Source organism: Panthera onca, chromosome B4 (assembly GCF_046562875.1).
Source record: "Panthera onca isolate mPanOnc1 chromosome B4, mPanOnc1 haplotype 2, whole genome shotgun sequence".
Lineage (NCBI taxonomy): Eukaryota > Metazoa > Chordata > Mammalia > Carnivora > Felidae > Panthera > Panthera onca.
Genome location: NC_138345.1, coordinates 128,076,904 through 128,082,781, shown reverse-complemented (window position 1 = coordinate 128,082,781; position 5,878 = coordinate 128,076,904).

Genomic DNA, 5,878 nt, shown 5'->3' with positions numbered 1-5,878 from the left:
GGTCCTGGAACCTCATTTACAGTTGGTCAGAAGCACAGGTAACAATGGGAGCCTGTGATGGGCATCTGAAGTGGGGGAGGGGCAGTCTTGTGGGACCCAGTCCCTAACCTTGTGGGGACACCCATTTCAGAGACTTGCTGGGTGGTGTGGGGGAGCCAAGTGTAGGGGCCAAGGGCAGGCTGCCCCTAAATATACCACTTTAGCCATATTGATTACGTTAAATTAAAAGTTACTCAAGAAACGGCCAGTGAAAGAAGAATACTCTGACCTTCCTTTGTCCCCCTGAAAGCTGGAAATAAATCTCCCACGTGAGAGGTACCCTCCTGTGCCAGGAGGTAAAGAGACATCCCAATCACCAAAGAGAGACCATTTAGAGTCAAAGGCTGTATAAATAAACCTTGTTACTTTTTACTAATTTACTGCCCCAGCCCAAATGCTGTTTAGAATTCCTTACTAATTAAAACTCCCAAATGTAAGTTTACTTTGTCCATCAGTTCCTCACAAATTTGCTGTCTCTTTGTCTAAAAAGTATAAAGACAACCTGTCTTGGTCATTTTTTTAGGTCATAATTTCATTATGGGGCCTCTGTGCACATGTAAGTAAACTTTTTTCTCCCTTCTGTTAATCTGTCTCATGTCAATTTAATCCTTAAACCAGCTAGAAGACCTAGAAAGATAGAATAAAATTTTTCCTCTCCAACACCCTCACATGTTGGAATCAGGTCCAGGAACCTATAAAACTACCATATACCATAATCTGCCACATTGCTACAGCCCCGATTAGTCCAAAAACAATCACAGATTATTCCCTTTTCTCTTTGGTCTACTATTGTCCATCACCTACTCCCTACTACCAGTTTCTATACCAACGAGTATTGCAAACATTAGATAAATTATTTTACTGGAAGGTTATGACAAAGCTTGTAGAACTGAAGGAAATGACGGAAAAGCAGGCTCAAAACAAATGTGGAGATTAAAGGAAGCCACCATAATCGAGTCTATGTCTTAGAAAGAATCGGGTTAGGATGCCACTGTGGGTACCGTCACCCCTGGAAAGCCACTGCAGCAGCCCCCAATTTTCAATTCTGCCACGGCCACCAGGAGCAATCTCCAACTGACCTGGGTGTCTGCTTTGCTCTCTCAGATGGCAAAGTCCTTGACGGGGACATTTGGTTAGCTCAGCCTTGATCATACGCCCTTGCCTTAGCTGCCAGAGAGTATTGAGAGGGAATATCTTCCCTGTGATAGATACTTGGATATTTCTTGTGTTTTCTGTCTGCCTAGGAAACCTTTTGATTACCCTGTAATCTCTGGGCAATCCACTCCCTCCCCCATGGGTCCTATCTTCCCAAGGTAGAAATCAGAAAAATTATTTCTCCGAACTCGTTTGCAGCCTTGACCCAGAGATGCGACCTCAGCTCCACCCATCCATAGAGGACAACAAGAGGAAGCAGGTTTTGGGTGGAGTGTCTATTTTGTGGGGTTGCTGGTTGCAAGGTCAAGTTCCCCATGCATAAATGGCATACTAGACAGGGCAAAAAGTTGAGTCCCTAATGGGGTGCAAGCGCTAACATCTAGAACTCAATGAGAGCACAGCAATTTCCTCATGGGGCCAACTCCCCAGCACGGTTTCCACATCCTTCCTAATCGAACCCCTTTCCTCAGCCCTCCAATAATCTGTAAATTGTCTGTCCTCTGCTTCATCATCCAGGGTCACTTAGTGTTGATCATAATCAGGATCCCTAGCTGATAATATATCCCTTTTCAGTTTCCACGTTGAAAAGTTGGGACCTCACTCCTACCAAGACTAAAATAATAAGAATGTCTCCCCAATTAAGAATGGTATTTGGGGGCACCTGGTTGGCTTATTTGACAGAACAAGTGACTCTTGATCTCAGGGTTGTGAGTTCCAGCCCTATACTGGGTGTAGAGATCACTAAAAAAAAAAAAATAATAATAAAATAAAATAAAAAATTAAAATAAAAGAAGAGTGGTATTCTGACCCTGGGAAGCAAAAGAGAAAAACAAGACACATTAGGGGCACCTGGATGGCTCAGTCGGTTGAGCTTCTGACTTTGGCTCAGGTGGTGATCTCACAGTTTGTGAGTTTGAGCCCCACATGAGGCTCACTGCTGTCAGCATGGAGCCCCCTTCGGATCCTCTGTTCCTCTCTCTCTGTGTCTGCTCATGTTCTCTCTCTCTCAAAAATTAAAAGGAAAATGTATTTTTAAAAAAAGACACATTAATACTACAACAGCACTGTTACATATATCTTCTCCAACACTCACAATGATCCCTAAATTATCTATTACTACCATAATCATTTTACGATTTTAGAAATGAAATGGGGGCAGCTGGGGGCTTAGTCAGTTAAGCGTCCAACTTCATCTCAGGTCATGATCTCGCAGTTTGTGGGTTTGAGCCCCCTTGTCGGGCTCTGTGCTGACAGCTCGGAGCCTGGAGCCTGCTTTGGATTCTGTGTCTCCCTCTCTCTCTCTGCCCCTCCCCTGCTCATGCTCTGTGTGACTCTCTCTCACAAATAAATAAACATTAAAAAAATGAAATAAACGAAGGCTCAAAAAGATAAAGTGACTCGTATGAAGTCCACAGACAACTACGTGGCAAAGTTGCAGCTGAATCCATCGAGCTCTGATGGCCACTAAGCATCGTGAGCCAGGTCTTTCTAATTCCTATTATTTTCCACTGTGACACACCTTTTTGTTAACAGTAAAAACACAACACAAAACACAAAAGTCAGCAAAAACCCTCTCTTCCAGAGAAAGTACATTATGCCTGGCGGTAAATTTTGTGAATTTTCTAAAAAGGTGGGCATTTCTGTTGGAACGTTCCGGAAAGTGACCAGACTCTACCCTCCCCAAGAGTTTCACAGCACATACAGAAGTGGGCTTTCCTTGGCTTATTTACCAGGCAGCACAGCATCATAGTAGCATCCTGGGCAAGTCCCTTAACTTCATCTGAGCAGTGGGGATAATAGAACCACCCCCTTTGTTCTGAGGTTTGAAAGATAAAATGCATCTAGAGCACTCACGGAACGCAGTGTCTGATATATATTAAGTACTCAACAAGTGTTGGCTATTATCCTCAGGTGATTTTGATAAAAGGCGAAGGCATTGCACAAAGAGGAATAGGTCAGCTAAGGGTTGGGAGGGAGACTCCAGGGATGTGGTCAGAACCTCGTGTTGGTCTAACCTGCTTCTGAATATCTATCAGAGTGAATCAAGGCTGAGTTTTGTTTTATTTTTTCCCCTGGGAGATAGTAACATCCACCCTCCCTAATTCACAGAGTCATTAAGCGGACAAAATAAGATAATGTATGTATAAAAAAAGCACTGGGAAAAAAGTTAAGTGCCATAAAGTTGCAAGGTATTGTTGGCCTTGTGGCTGTTATTGTTTTTGGAAAGCTCTTACCCTGGTAAATAATAAGACTTGCCCTTGAAAGCCCTTTAAATATGTAAGGTCTAAATATGTAACCAAGAAAAAAAAAAGTTTAAGGGATTTAAATTAGTCTGGGGAAAGGAAAGCTGAACAGGGTGATTTAATCATTTTTGTAACTTGAATATTGTCTCCACAGAGAGAGCTGTGACCAAATCATCTGGTTTCTACCAAGGTCTACACAATAGGAAATTAGTTTCAAGCGCTACTGAAAGAGACCAGGTTTTAACTCCAAGAAACACTTCCAGAGATTGTATTGGGAAGATTAAAGATGTCTTATGTAAATACTGTCAGTGTAAGAGTTGGGGCTTTCTAGAAGGAGGAGGCCAGTTGGATGCTTTGAACAAAAAAGGCCCGGTGCTTTATAAAATAAGGTCACGGCTTTTAGTCCAAAGGTAAGGTGTGAGGGATATGAGTTCCTCAAAATGGGATCCAGAGACAAGCAACTGATTGGAGGTGGTCCCAGGAAAGCCACAATTACTGAAAGCCATCCCATTCCCACTGGGAAGGAGATGGGAATGTGATGGGATGGGAGGGGATATCGCAAACCTACTCAACGTAGTCAAAGAAAAGTTGACAGTTTCCAAATAATCTCCCTGCTTAGGATAAGGTGTTTCCAGAATACAGTTAAAGACAAGGCTACATAAGAAGGTTAAGTAGGCCTTGTAGCATGGATTAGCAAATGCAGAGGCTAAGGGACCAGGCAGACCATCACAAAAGGTGAAGCTGGGTTATCCTGCATCTCTTTAACCCAGGCAAAAGTAGAAGACAGACAGAGTGAGAGAATGTTGCTGGAGAAAGTCCCAGAACGGGGTGAGATGGATCAGCACTAATTTCTGCTAAGTTCAAGGGGCAATGCTGCTCCTCCATATGTTCATCTCTTGTTGATTCCCTTAAATGCCCTCAACAGCTGCTCATGTCTTGTTCTTCTCTTCAGGACTGTCCTTCCTGCTCACCAAGCAGCAGCCACACTGGCCTTTCCGTCCTTAAACATGCCAAGACTTCCTGCCTCATTGCTTTGCACATGCTGTTCCTTCTACCTGGAATATTCTTTTTTTTTTTTTTTTTTTTTAATGTGGAATACTCTCTGTCCTCACTGATTGCCTGGATTATTTCTACTTCAGATCCCAGCCTGAGTGTCCCTTCCTTGGAAAGACCAACCTGAACTCCAGCTTTTGTCCTTTTCCCACTGTACCCCTAACATGTATATTGTAGCATTTCCCCCAGTTAACAGTTATATAGATATTTGTGTTTGGTTGCTTAATTATTTGTCTCTCCAACTAGATCGTAGCCTCCACGAGAGAAGGAACATGTCTATTCTGCCCACTTTTGGCACCAGGCTAGAAAAGCAGGCCCTCAAAAAATCCTGGTTGAACATATGAGTGTTAGAATCAACCCAAATGGGGGTGCCCAGGTGGCTCAGTCAGTGAAGCGTCCAGACTTCGGCTCAGGTCATGATCCCTTGGTTCATGGGTTCAAGCCCCATGTCTGGCTCTGTGCTGACAGCTCAGAGCCTAGAGCCTGCTTGGGATTCTATGTTTCCCCCTCTCTCCATCTGCTTGTGTTCTGTTTCTCTCTCTCTCAAAAATGAATAAACATTAACAACAAGAACAACAAAAAAGAATTCTTTAGAATCAACCAAAATGTCTCTCCACTGAAGACATTTTCCACCAGCTTTCAGCATGTAATTTATTTATGTTGGACAAGAAAGAGTTAACTCAACTTTTCATTAGCATCAATGGGAGCGTGAAGTAGCAACTTGGTTAGGTTAATCTGGCTAGCTCTGGTTTGGCTAACCTGCCCAACAAGTATGTCTTCTTATGCTGGGTTGAAGTGGACAGCTGTTCCCCAGAGAAGCAGTATCTGACTTCCCCACTCTCCTTCAACCTCAGCCTGCTTTCACTGGGAAACTGAAGTATATACCTTTCACTAAAATTGTAACATTAAGAAATCCTTCAGAAGGTGGTGCTCATAAACAAAGGCCCTATAACCAGACACAAGAAAACGGTAAGTTGTGATCCTCTCCCTCCTGAGCATGAAAAAGCTTTGGCTGATCACACATCGCCTTTCACAACTTTTTACAACACAATAACATGGAAAAGTGGGCCTATCGATTGAGTAATTATACCAACCACATGGCTGCTGGTGGGGATGAAGAAGCTCACAGTCATGGACCACCTTCATTGGGCCAATAGAAGTAACGGGAGCTTGAAATTGATGGATAGACCCTTCGGCACAACCCTCAGCCCCCGCCTTCTGATTGAGAAACTCTAGGTCTCAACTAACCAGAGTCTGAAAGGTAGAGTCTTCACAGGCAAAGCAAGATAGGGAAGCACAGTGAGAGGAAGAACTGGGAATTCTAGATTTGCACAGTCCACTTGTTCAGAGTATCAGAGAGCCACATGGCAGGGAGAGAGAAGATTCAT